We start from the raw sequence: 14,219 nt of genomic DNA on the forward strand, positions 1-14,219 counted from the left end.
CACATGCTAAGGCCTGAAACAAACTGACAAGCACACACCAATGCACATTCATGCACTCACACACATATGCACACACACATGCATACACATACATATCTACACACATGCATACACAAACATACTGTGTCCTGGAGTTCTCAAGTTTTCCCCATAAGTTTCACTTGAATGAATTTTCAGTTCCTAAATAATTGAACTGCAAACATTTTGCTTAGAATGTATGAGGGTGAATGAATATTAAAAGTGCAAAATCAGCTTTTAAAGGCCTTACATATAGTAATTAGTAAACTACTAAATCTAATGTTTTTATCAAATCATGAAACTATTACTATCTACTCCACAAACACCTGTAAAACCTTTCTTCCTCTTGATTTCTACTGCTTCTGTCACTAAACCACAATTCTCCCTGAGATACACTTTAATCCAGGAAGACACGGCTTGGAGTTTCATAGGTAAAACTGTACTTATTAACTCAGGTTTACACACCAAATTTTTTTAAAAAAAGAATAAAATAAAAAATAGTTTGTGATTCTCAAACTGGATATTTCTAATTAAAGATGGTGTAGTGAGAAACGTTGGCTGTGTCATGTATATTTTGAATATTGCATGTTGAAAAGAAGGGGTCCCTTCCTTATACTTCATCGATGTCACTGTTAGGTTATAAGTTTATGCTGATAGTTAGATGCTTTTTTGTTGTGAGTATATTTTTTACATAAATAATACCATATTTGTCTTAAACCAAAGGAAAATATATAATAATTATCATTATTCAGTCAAAGTGACAAAAAATACTATGCAATAATTTATTCAAACTTATCTTCCCTTTATTTTCCTCCATGCCATTATAGTAATTTGAATATTACCACTAGGTATGTAAAAGTAATTTTGTACTGAATTTTTCTTTTGGAATTTAATAGCTCTTCTAAAGACCCCAAGATTGTCTTAGAATTGAGAGTATACATCTTATCAGAATTTCAAAATACACCTAGTCATTTTAAATGAACAAATAATGAATAGCAAGAAAATAAGTTTGAGAATAAATAAAGTAAAAGATGGAAGTTTGTTTACTTTCTTTAGTAAAGTTACTTTAGGACATGGATTATTTTTCTCATGCCCTTTCATTCCTTTCCCTACTGCACTAACCATCATGGATTCTCCTAAAACAATGGGGCCTAGGACACACATGGGAAATGGCTCACCTGAGTTTCGTTCTTTTACAGCCTCTTGCTATCTTTCATCAACTGTTCCTCTCCTGGTAGTTTCACAATCTCTCCCATGCCATCACGAATATTCCTCTTTTCCTGCCTTACAGGAGTCCTGAGTCCACTTTACCTACTGCTCTCTGTCTACAAAACACTACACCTAAGTGTTCCTAGATAGTCCTGATTGAAGATATTAAAAGAAATTCCTGGGGCTGTAGAGATGGCTCAAAGTTTAAGACGGTTGGTTGCTCTTTCTGAGGTCCTGAGTTCTATTCACAGCAACCACATGGTGGCTCACAACCATCTGTAATGAGATTTCGCACCCTCTTCTGGTGTGTAGGTGTAGGGCAGACAGAAAACTATTATATACATAATAAATAAATGTCTAAAAAAAAAGAAATTTCTCTAATTACCCTCTCTGAGAGTAAAAGTCTAGCTGATATTATACTTCTAGATGAGGTTATCATTGGAGAACAAGAAACCTAACTCCTAAATCTAAAAGCATTACATATTAATGGTAACCATGACTGAACTAGTAATCAAATGCATTTCTTCCTAAACTTCATTTTCCTATTTAAGGAAAAAATGCAGAAAGAAATGAAGTTGGTATTTTCAAAATCATTATCTTATGAAATAATATTAAAACATTTAATTGACTCCTTTATACAACATTAAGAATTGCTGATAATCATGTTAAATATATATATATAATGTGTTGGTTATGAAAAGATAGAAAGATAGATTTAAGTGAGTATAAAATATTTCCAATCACTTATTGGTTTTGTTTCATTTTTAATTAACTATTTAGAGCTTTCAAAATATATATTTAAATTTTTTGTAGCTTTCAACAAAATCATGTTCTGTTTAAATATAAAGTATTAAAATTCCCTATTCCAATACTGTACACTCAAGACATATGTGATCATGGTTGATATGAAGATCAGGAAAAACAAAAAACAAACACAAAAACTCAAATTATTCAAAACGATTGAGAAACCATCTGGACCAGTAAAAGGTTAGTAACAAGGTTTCTTTGCTTAAAGAAAAACAAATCAGCACACTAAATAATGGAAACACAAATTACTATCTGTTTATTTATCACAAATACAATCTGACATTGATATGTTGTCAATATATGACTAAAAGAATTTCTTAAAAATTGTAAGTTGCTCCTCATCAGGACCTTGGGAGCTCAGTCCAGTGCTCCAATGTGGGGCTCAGTCATTTTCTTCATCTATCGCCAGGTGGAGGTTCCCTCACGGTCCTGACTTTCTTTCTCATGTTCTCTCTCCTTTGCTCCTCATCAGGACCTTGGGAGCTCAGTCCGGTGCTCCAGTGTGGGGCTCTGTCATTTTCTTCATCTATCGCCAGGTGGAGGTTCTTTGGTGATATGCAAGAAATTCATCAGTTTGGCTATAGGAACTGGCCTTTTCAGGCTCCCTCTCCTCAGCTGCCCAAGGAACTAACTGGGGGCGTCTCCCTGGAAACCTGGGAACCCCTCTAGGGTCAAGTCTCTTGACAACCCTCAGGTGGCTCCCTTAATTAAGATATATGCTTCCCTGCTCCCATATCCACCCTTCCTGTATCCCAAGCATCCCATTCCTCCGAGCTCCCCCCATTCTCCCCTTCACGCTTTTCTCTCCCCATCTTCCCTTTGCTGCGTCTCGCCCAACCCTCAAGTTCCCAATTTTTGCCTGGCGATCGTGTCTACTTCCAATATCCAGGAGGATTACTATATCTTTTTGGGGGGTTCACTTTCTTATTATCTTCTCAAGGATCCCAAATTATAGGCTCAATGTCCTTTAATTATGGCTAGAAACCGATTATGAGTGAGTACATCCCATGTTCATCTTTTTGGGTCTGGGTTACCTCACTCAGAATAGTGATTTCTATTTCCATCCATTTGCCTGCAAAATTCAAGATGTCATTGTTTTTTACCGCTGAGTAGTATTCTAGCATGTATATATTCCACAGTTTCTTCATCCATTCTTCCACTGAAGGGCATCTAGGTTGTTTCCAGGATCTGGCTATTACAAATAATGCTGCTATGAACATAGATGAGTAAATGCTTTTGTAGTATGATTGGGCATCTCTTTGGTAGATTCCCAATAGTGGAATTGCTGGGTCCTGGGGTAGGTTGATCCCGATGAGGAGCAGAAGGAGAGAGAACATGAGAAAGAAAGTCAGGAATGTGAGGGGTGCGTTCACTCATGGAGACAGTGGGACAGAACTAATGGGAGATCACCAACTCCAGTTGGAATGGGACTGATGGATCATGCGACCAAACCCGTCTCTCTGAATGTGGCCAACAGTGGGGGCTGACTGAGAAGCAAAGGACAATGGCGCTGGGCTCTGATTCTTCTGCATGGACGGGCTCTGTGGGAGCCTTCTCAGCTTGGTCGATCACCTTCCTGGACCTGGGGGGAGTTGGGAGGACCTTGGTCTTAACATAGAGTAGGGAACCCTGATGGCTCCTTGGCCTGGAGAGGGAGGGAGGAGAGGTATGGGTGGAGGGGAGGGGAGGGAAGGGGGAAGAGGAGAGGAGGGAAGGGGGAGGAGGAGTGCAGGGAAGGGGGAGGAGGAGGAGAGGAGATGGAAATTTTTAAATATAAAAAAATAATAAACCATGAAAAAAAATTGTAAGTTGCTACATTTGAATACTCAAATAGGAGGTAAAAACCTATGTGTAAAAAAATAGAGACTCATCAATCCTTAGAACATACATGTATATATATTGTAAAATATAAATAGAGCAGTATGTGTGTATGTGTATTTCTAGATTTGTATTTAAGTAGACATTTATATGAAAGGAGCAAAAGTAAATGGAAAGAAAAGCAATGACTTGAAAGTGAGCAAAGAGGGTTATGTGAAAGGATTTGAAAGTGGAAAAGAAAAGGCAGATTGATTTAAGTATATAATAAATCAAAAAATAAGAGTGAGAACTTGAAAATTACTCCTTTTGTTTTAATCAAATATAAACTTGTGTTCATTATTTCAACATTATATGAAGTCTTGTTTTTCCAGATTAACATAGATGCAATAAAGATCCAATCAAAAATGAAGTAGAAATTTAAAATAAATAATTAATTTAATTTATGGAATGTTATCAGGACTTCTACACAAAATAAAATTATTTTTAATAGTAATAGTAACTAAATGTTAAAATGCATCATTTAATGAAGAAGATGGAAATGATGATCATGTTTTATATAATGGGACATATGGGAAACAAATCATCTTTCACAACTAAAGAATACGGATCACTAGTGAATGGTGTCCATATACCCCACAATATTAAACTTTCAGTCACATATAGACACACACAATTCATAACGGTTTCTAGAATGTTGGCTCTATATTTGATTAAAAGGAGTAGTTTTGTTCATATGAAAGGGTTGCAGGAGCAAAATGCCAGAAAGTAAATGGTTAGCATGATAGGTTAAAAAGAAGCAGACAGTACAGAAGGGGGAGAAAATATATATTTAGGAAGAATTGAGAGTTTAATTACTGTATCAAGATAGGACAAATATTATTCATTTTAAGCAATTAAAAGTTCTCATGTTCAAAAAGATTTAACTCATTTTCCCTTTTCAATATTTAAAATTCTGATTGCACATTTCCAAGTGAACTGATTTTAAAGTTTGGAAAAGTAAAAAAAAAAAAAAATGTTTTTATTTAAAGTGGTTTCAAAGGCAGTTATATAGCAAGCAAAAATTCTTCAGAAATGTAGACTAGACGAGAGTCTAAAACTATAATCTATTTTGCATATTGTATATTAATTGGAATTACGATCTACTTAAGAAAAACTTCGATGTTGAATAAAGTTTTAAAGAATCCTGTAAATAATGCAGATAAATGAGCATACAACAAATACATGCTTATACAAGCAGTATAAAGGTCATAATAAGTAAGTGTTAATGGAATGTCTTGCGGCTTCATTCTGTAATCAGATTATGCTTATTCAAACACACCTTGTTTCTAATTATTCATTTAACCTCTTGAGTCTCAGAGGTTTTCTCTTGTGAAGGAAAACGCAGTTAAAGCAAAAAGCTGGATATGTGAAAGCCTTTAAAACACACCTGTGTTACAACACAGAAGGACTTTAATTTCCACCGAGTTACAAAAGAACAGTAAAACTTAATGTTTCTGACTTCATTTGTTGTTCAAGATGCCAATTCCCAGGGAATACTAGATATTCAAAAATAATATTATTAAATAAAATATTTATGATGCTTATAAACGTCTTAAAATATTTGTATGCTTTTATTTGTGAAAATATACTCACTATCTTGTACAATATAATTAAAGACACAAATTGTTGTCCATGAAAATCATCTCCAGGACATTTTCTCCATAATACTTATGACTGAATAGTATTATCATAATGACCTCATGAGAGATGAGTGGCTATATTAAACAGGTTATCACTCCTCAGCAATTTTTAAGTGAAAACAGATTAAAATAACCTACCCTTATTAGTCTATTCTAATTTAATATCAAAGCATTGCTCGAAAATTTCTAACATTTCTGCTATTTCTTATCTATTTCTATTTCACTATTCTGTGCAATTAATAACTACAATTAGGGAAACAGAACACTTTTCTTATATTCTTGCAACATAGAGATTATTTGGTCTATTTGTTATTTACTCTTGTTCAGAGGTCTATAGCTTCCCAGTAGTGTAACCATCTTGTCTTGTTAAAGTAACATGCTTAGTGTTTTCAGTATGATACACTGGACACACTATATGAAAAATAAAAAATGAAGTGTTCTTGATATCATGAGCAATGCTTCTTCATTTTTCCATTCCAGACATATTAACTAACACATTATAGATTTTTAAATATTAACAAACAAAAATTCCTAACCTCATTTTTTCCTTGAGATAATACAAAGACATCTCTAAAGACTTTAGTAATGTAAATTTGTTTGCTTCCCTTGTAGCTTCTAGCATAACAGAAGAAAAAATTTAAAGTTATTATGATTAAAAGGAAGTTTCAGCTTTGAAAATGAAATACATCTTATCAAAGGTAATGATGAGTGTGTCTTGAGAGTGCATATATATATATATATAACACAAAAAATATTAAAATATAGAAAATGCAAGCATTATGATCAACATATTGCAGATCTAATGGGTTTTCAGTTGTCTGGAGGAATAGATGAGGGGGGGGGGGGAAGCTGTTGACACAGCCTGATGATCTAAATTTTTATAATGCTAGCTTTAATGGCGTGCCTGATGCAAGCTCTTTGGCAAATATTCCAATTCTCTAATTTCTCAATTCTCACTTGAGTTAAACTTTTTCCTCATGACTGAATCCTTGTAAGGTTTTTTATATAAAATAATCACACTAATGAATAAAATTGAAATTGTTGACAAATACAAAACTATGCTAGAGTCATAAGAAAGTACATCTGACACTTAATAAATTTTTATGTAAAAAGGTTGGAAATTATATAGACAGTGAAATAAAGATCATATAACAATGGACAAAACAGCACAGTATATAAGATTATGTAGAAGGGATATGAAAAATCATACCTTAAAATATATAAATGATTTATTAGTCTATTAATCAGTAAGGAAAACAGAAATGGATTATTCTGGAAGTAAATGATAATATTGTGAGTTAAGTAAAAAATGCAAAATAAAAAAATAATCCCTCTGTAATGAACTAAATAATTTGAAAATTTTTCTAGAAGTACTTTTTAATGAATTGTCCTCTTGCTTCCTAACTAATTTTAAGATCGCATACTATAATATATATTTTCTTTTATATGTTGAGGATCAAATCCATGACTATGTCTATGCCAAGTAGTTCTCAACAATATTTAACATATTTTAGTGTCACAAATATGCTTAGTATATTTAATTATAATTTATCACCCACATAAATTATATGATTTCATAAAAATAAAAATTCTTGTAACTATTGTTTTAAAGACTCTGATTTTTAAAAAAGGTATTAAACAAAGTCAACCATGTAGCATAGTAGGTACAAAGACCCTGAAAGTGTGAGGATGCTAATTCAGTGAGACAAATTCATATAAAATAGAGTCCACAACATTGTCTTTTGACTCCAACATGCACCATCAATATAATGATAATATAAATGATTTTAATGGTTACTGAACTACATGAGATAATGCATGAAGAGAATGCAGAAACAGCCGAGAAGAAATGCAAACCCTGAGTTCATACAAACTCTGGAGAATTGAGACCCATAAAATATGAAATAATAAGCAAAGATAAGTGAGATATAGTGCAACGGAAAAGTAGACTGTGTTTTCTAGTTAGTTGTTATTCTAGAAGGTATAGAGTGAGAGCTGTAAGTGAGTGGATTCTACAATGGACTTAAATGCTAACTCATTAGTGGGTTAGGTGAGTGGAGATACTGTGTTTTGAAAGGAAATTATCCTTCATAGAGTTATGTTTGGAAATCTGCGGACACTACAGGAATTACTGTTTTAATATGTTATAGAATGGTTCAAACTGAGGTTTGAAATCTTAGCTGCAGTAAGTTGGTTGTTGATGGTAGGCCTTTTCAATAAGGTTGGACGTTTTGAAATTGGACTATATTTATTTTACCTCTATACCTCTGTGCATGAGGAGAAGTATATTATGGTTTGAAAGAAAAATATTCCACGAGAGTCATGTGTTTGAATATACAGTCCCTAAACTATTATACTATATTAAAAGATTGTAAGAGACAAAAAAGGTTGAGACTTAGCAAGAAAGTTTGTAGCTTTTGTTTTGCTATTTGTATTTGTTACTATGTAAGAAAAATTTGTACTTATCTATGCCAGTAAAATTGCCACATGTTTTGAGAAATGTTGATAATTTAGAAATCAACAATAGTAGTTTAAATATAAGAAACTTGCTAGAGCATATTACTTTGAATGAGAAGCATAAATGTATGGATAATTCTTTTTTTAATATTTATTATTATTATTATTATTATTATTATTATTATTACATATTTAACCTCCTCTCACTTCCCTCCTCCTCTCCCTAATCCCTTTTCCTCCCCCTCTCTAGTCCAAAGAGCAGTCAAGGTTCCCTGCTCTATGGGAAGTCCAAGGTCCTCCCTGCTCCATCCAGGTCTAGGAAGGTGAGCATCAAAACAGACTAGGCTCCCACAAAGCCAGTACATGCAGTAGAATCCAAACCCAGTGCCATTGTCCTTGGCTTCTCAGTCAGCCCTCCATGTAAGCCACATTCAGAGAGTCCGGTTTGATCACATGGTCCATGAGACCCAGTCCACCTGGCCTTGGTGAGTTCCCATTAGATAGGGCCCACCGTCACAGTGGGTGGGCACATCCCTCGCGGACCTGACTTCCTTGCTCATGTTCTCCCTCCTTCTGCTCCTCATTTGGACCTTGGGAGCTCAGTCCAGTGCTCCATCGTGGGTCTCTGTCTCTATCTCCATCCATCACCAGATGAAGGTTCTATGGTGGTATGCAAGATATTCATCAGAGTGGCTATAGTATAGGGCCAGTTCAGGCGCTCTCTCCTCAGCTGCTCAAGGAGCAAGCTGGGGACATCTCCTTGGACACCTGGGAACAACTCTAGAGTCCGGGCTCTTCCCAGCCCTCAAATGGCTCCCTTAATTAAGATATATAATTCTTATAAGAGAACATGAAATACATTTATATACTGTGTGTGTATGCAAGAGGGTTTTTTTTTTTCTATTCCAAAAAAGTTACACTTCTTCATGAAAAGAATAATAACTAATATGATTTATGGAGGACACACAGTTGTGCCGTGAGAAAATAAATAAATTGTATGCTTATCCAGAGGAAACAGAAGGATGAGAGGAGCATGGAAATAGAATAACACTGCAGACAACTTTAAGGATTCTCTAAAGGCCAAGAATCAAGAATAAAATTAGATAATTCAATATGAATTTCAGGACTTTGCTTTTCAGTAGATGTATATGATGACTTAGAATACATAAGAAGCAAAAGGAGTGATCCTATTTTCAATAAATGTAGTAAAGTAGGCTATCATTAATAGTATTGAGATTTGTTCACCAACAAGCAGATTATAGTGAACAGCCATGCGCCATAAAACAGTTGTGTTTAAAAGAGAAATATGAGAGAATAGGGATGACTGTATATTTAGTACTAAGAATGGAGTGTTTAGAAAGAGGATTGAACCTAGTTTTCAGGATATTTTTCTAATATGGAAATATAGCTGATAAGAGCTATAAAACCAATGAAGAACAATATATGTGTTTGACTATAGGATAACTGATGATTTGTGGAAAGATTAGAACTTTTTTTTTTCTGAGGCACAATATTACATATTAATATGAGGCAAATGAAGAGAACTGACCACTCCCTTAATTATTGATTAGACATTGAGAACTGATAAGTGTTTAAAAAAATAGTATTTATGTGAATAACAAGATCTCTTTTTGTTTATTTCTTTTGATGCTTATTTTAGTGTAAATAAGTAAAATGTATCTGGTTGTGTACCAATCAGAATCCCTCACTGACAGATGTCAGATATTGCTACTCAGATTTAGGAGCGAACCTGGAAGAATGGAGCCAAAAATGAGAAAGACTTCAGTTTCACTCTATGACCAACTTTATGTGGAGCATCAGATAACTTATATTCGGATGCTATTATATTAGGCAAAGTTAATTTGAGTTCAAGCTGCCTAAGGCCACAAAGTGCAAGGTCACATGAGTTTAGGCTTTAAACAGTCAGGAAGACCACTTGTGCTAGGAAACATCATTCTGAATAATAATGGATAAAATGATGAACAATCCAAAGCAAAGCCTGCTCCTCTTATTTCACCTGGGAAAGGCAGGAAAACACATTGGGGAAAAAAATTACATGGTTTGGAGGAATAGAAGGAACAAAGAACTCTTGTCTTATTTACTTGGACTTTTCTCACAAGGTCTCAGAAATTTATTCAAACAGCTTTATTGATGATCTGAGATGTATTAGTTAGAAGCTTTCTTGGTGCTCTAGCTGCCTAGCTCAACGGAATGGCAGTCAAGCAGCCAGTTCTGGCATTACAATTAAGCCTGCTGAGTTGGAAACTTTGGGAAAGAGTCATGGATGTGTGGGACAGAAAACTGACTATAAAAGTCAAGCATTCATAGGCACAACTACCAAAGTAGCAGAAGGATATGTTATCCTTGCCTTCCAGGAATGGCTATTAACAGGAAGGCATAAGCTAACAAGGAATAGTATGATTGTGAAACAAACAAAAATTGTGCATCTTGTTTAGAATAAATAAATACTAGTATAAGAAATATGGTAATCTCATTTTGTTACATTTGTACTTTCCCTACTACAATTACTCACGTGCTTCTCAGTAGTTCCGTTATGTAAATGGTGTGTGTGTGTGTGTGTGTGTGTGTGTGTGTCGGTGTGTGTTTGCTTGTTTGATATTTAGCAGAGCATTTCATGCTCTAGTTTCGAGCATGGATATCATGAGCCTTCTGTTGGAACTTTGAGAAAGTCCAAAAATGACCTCATTCTGAATCAGGGTGAAAAATTTACATGACATAAATTAAATCTCATTAAGTAAATAGGAACAAATCCAAGTGAACACATTCTTAATAGTCCAAAATGTGTTACAGTTCATCTGAAAAGATTACAAGGCTATTTTAATAATATGAACCATTATGCTCTGCCTTTCCTTTTTCAATGACAGACTGTTTACTTTAGCTCCTAAAAAGTAGTCACAATATTGTCAATGATAATTGCCATCATTAAACCAATACCTAAGTAGGACATTAATTGGGGGTCTCCAGCAATGCTTTCTTAGGAAGCATTACAAGAGAGAATATTATGTTTGCTTTAACAGAAGCATATAATACTAATGAAGCAGAAGACAGTTTGCCACTAGGAGATGCTACACAATATAGCATAGTTCTATGTGAAGCAGTGTTATTCAGATATGAGTGTAACTGTAACAATTTTCATGTGTTTAATTTCTTGAGAGATAAAAAGAAAGCAAAGACAATAATTACATATTGAGTTATGAGAAATGATTATCACCATCAACTGCTTTTAAATTATAGTAATCTATCTGGATCAGTCAGGAAGTATGTTAAACTTATCTATCTGGCCTCATGAATTTAATGATCACTAACTAATAATTTTAAGGTAAGCACAAGGATGTGCTCAGAAGTGAAGACTAAATATATCATAGGTAAAGATTTTAAATATCTCAAAATGCATATTTTAAAGAGAGAATGTGTTAGATGAATCTTCTCCTCCCTTGGCAACATTTTGTGATCACCTAAAATTATTATTATTTTTTGAGATAGGGTTTCTGTGTAGCTTTGGAGCCTGTCCTGGATCTGCCTCTTGTAGACCAGGCTGGCCTTGAACTCACAGAGATCTACCTGCCTCTGCCTCTCAGGTGCTGGTATCACCTGGAATGGTTTTAAATTCATGTGCCCTGGTTGTAAACAAGTCCAATTGAATAAAAACATCTTCAAATGGGAGTCTCCAGGTGTCCTTGCTATGGAGAAAATACTAATCAATGAAGATAATATGCGTAATTGTCTGTTCTGTCCCTTTAAAGACAAGCCACGCCTACTCTCTCACTGTCCATGGAAGCAAGCTGTTCTTCAGCTTTTCAGCTTTCTGCCTGAGTCTTCTCTCTCTCTCTCTCTCTCTCTCTCTCTCTCTCTCTCTCTCTCTCTCTCTCTCTCTCTCTCTCTCTCTCTCTCTCTGCTTCTCTGCTCTTCTCCCATCTTCCCTTCCATAAGCCACTAAATAAATATCCAACCTCACTCTGCATGGAGTGCCTATCCATGTAGGTCTTTCACCTGCCATGGCTGCAGCTTCTCCTGAAAGATTGCCTTGAATACATTCAAAAAATTATTTCACCCAACTGCTGACTGAGATGAACCGAGCACACAGGATATACTATGAGCAACCTGATTAACAGTGCCCCCACATAGCAGGAAGCAGAATGGACAGAACTATGCTCATATTCCCAAATATTGTTTATAATGGTTTGTTTACATTTAAAGTGAAATATGTTGTAGAGATGAATAATTTTCTTTGATATGGATCTTGGCTTATTGATACAAATTTAAGGTAAATTTTTATGCTGTATATGTATTTTTCTGTCCTTGATTAAGTTATTGTGTTTGTTCATTTAAAAATGTAATGTTTAATTAAGAAATATAGGTTAATAGTCATCTATAATAGTCAAGATTGTAGTCATGTTAGGATACACACACACACACACACACACACACACACACATATATATATATATATATATATATATATATATATATATATATATATATATTTCAGTTAGTTAGGTATTCTTCAAATCTTTCAGTGACCTCCAAAATATGGCATTTAATTTTTTTAAATTTAGGACTTTTCATGACAGTAAGACACATCTTCTCCTGGCAGCACCAATCTAATTCAAGAAGAAGATGGGCATCATACAGGCTCCTTATGAAGTTTCTTAGATGAACTGTATATATAGGATCCACAGAGAAATTACTGCTAAACTCGCCTAAGGGTGAGACGATTCTTTGAGGTTACTGCTTCATGAAAGGGTCTGAGACATTCTACAGGATAGAGAAGAAAGTGACTGTCTAACTGCCAATATAGGCAGACTTGTCTTTAAATTTTTTTTGCTTCATGGAAAAGTCTGCTAGATACTATGGGCCTATAGGCTGAATATATATGCCTCAATGGTACAGAAAAACCATGAGTGACTGTCTAGACAGTGAGATGTCTCTGTCATTTCTAGACTTTTGGTAGTTGCTTACAGTGAACTTATTGTGTACTGTGGTAATATTACATCCTTCTGGAGTCTTTGATAGTTTTAAAGAATTTATAGTTATAGTTTTTCTTAGTTATGATAAAAGACATAAATATTGTAACTGTAATTCTTGTTTGATACCTGTTTATTTATATGTAATTTTACTGTTAAAATTAAAGCCTTCCTTTTTGTTTAAACAGAAAACAGAAATGGCACGGGAGGTCATTCTTTCTATGTGTTGTGATTATTGGTTAATGAATAAAGAACTGGCTTGGCCTATACCATGGGAGGAGGAAGGCTGGGTCAGAGAGAAGCCATGGAGCCACCAGAGATAGACAGTGGGAACTTTACCTGGGTAGTCACAGCCACATGACGATACACAAATTAATAAAAAAGAGGGCTAAATTAATATATAAGAGTTAACCAATAAGAAGCTAGAGCTAAGGGGCCAAGAAGTATTTTAATTAATATGGTTTCTGTGTGGTTATTTTGTTTCTGGATGGTTGGGACAAACAAGAAGTCCCTTCTCCAACAATATTTACAGACCTTTCTGTGAAACACAAATTTTGAATGAATGTCCTAACTTCTCTTTGCTAAGTTCAGATTGGCTTTTTTGTGTGTTCCCTTGTACAGTTTAGAAAGAATACTGTCAACAGTTGAGATAAGGGAAGTCCATTGCCCAAATGGATCCCTTTTCCACCCTGAAAGAAAACTCCTTCAAAGGTTCTTCGAAGCCCATAATTCTCTCATGAAATAAAAAGGTGATAATCAGGAGTAGAGATGTCTGACTGTGCTTAACTCTATTTTTTGTCTCGAATTACTTCTCAAACTCTCTCAGGCTTTATGTGGATGCAGTTGTCCACATGGGTGCCATTTGTTGGGGTTTCTGTCCTACCTGGTTCCTGCAATCATTAAGTCCCAAAGAAATCAGAGAGTTCTATGTTAGTTATAAACTGATTGGCCCATTAGCTCAGGCTTCTTATTAAGTCTTATAACTTATACTAGGCCATTATTCTTGCCTATGTTAGACACATGGCCTGGTACCTTTTTTGGCAAAGCAGTCACATCTTGCTTGCTCTGTGGCTGGATCAGGATGACTTGCAGACCAAGCTTTTCTCTTTCCAGAATTCTTCTGTTCTTGTAGCCCTGACCCTACTTCCTGCCTGGTTAGCCACCTATACTTCCTGCCTGGCTACTAGCCAATCAGCGTTTATTTAAAATATAATGGACAGAAAACGGACCATTGTCCCACACTAAA

This window comes from Arvicola amphibius, chromosome 13 (genome assembly GCF_903992535.2).
Source record: "Arvicola amphibius chromosome 13, mArvAmp1.2, whole genome shotgun sequence".
In the NCBI taxonomy this organism is placed as follows: domain Eukaryota; kingdom Metazoa; phylum Chordata; class Mammalia; order Rodentia; family Cricetidae; genus Arvicola; species Arvicola amphibius.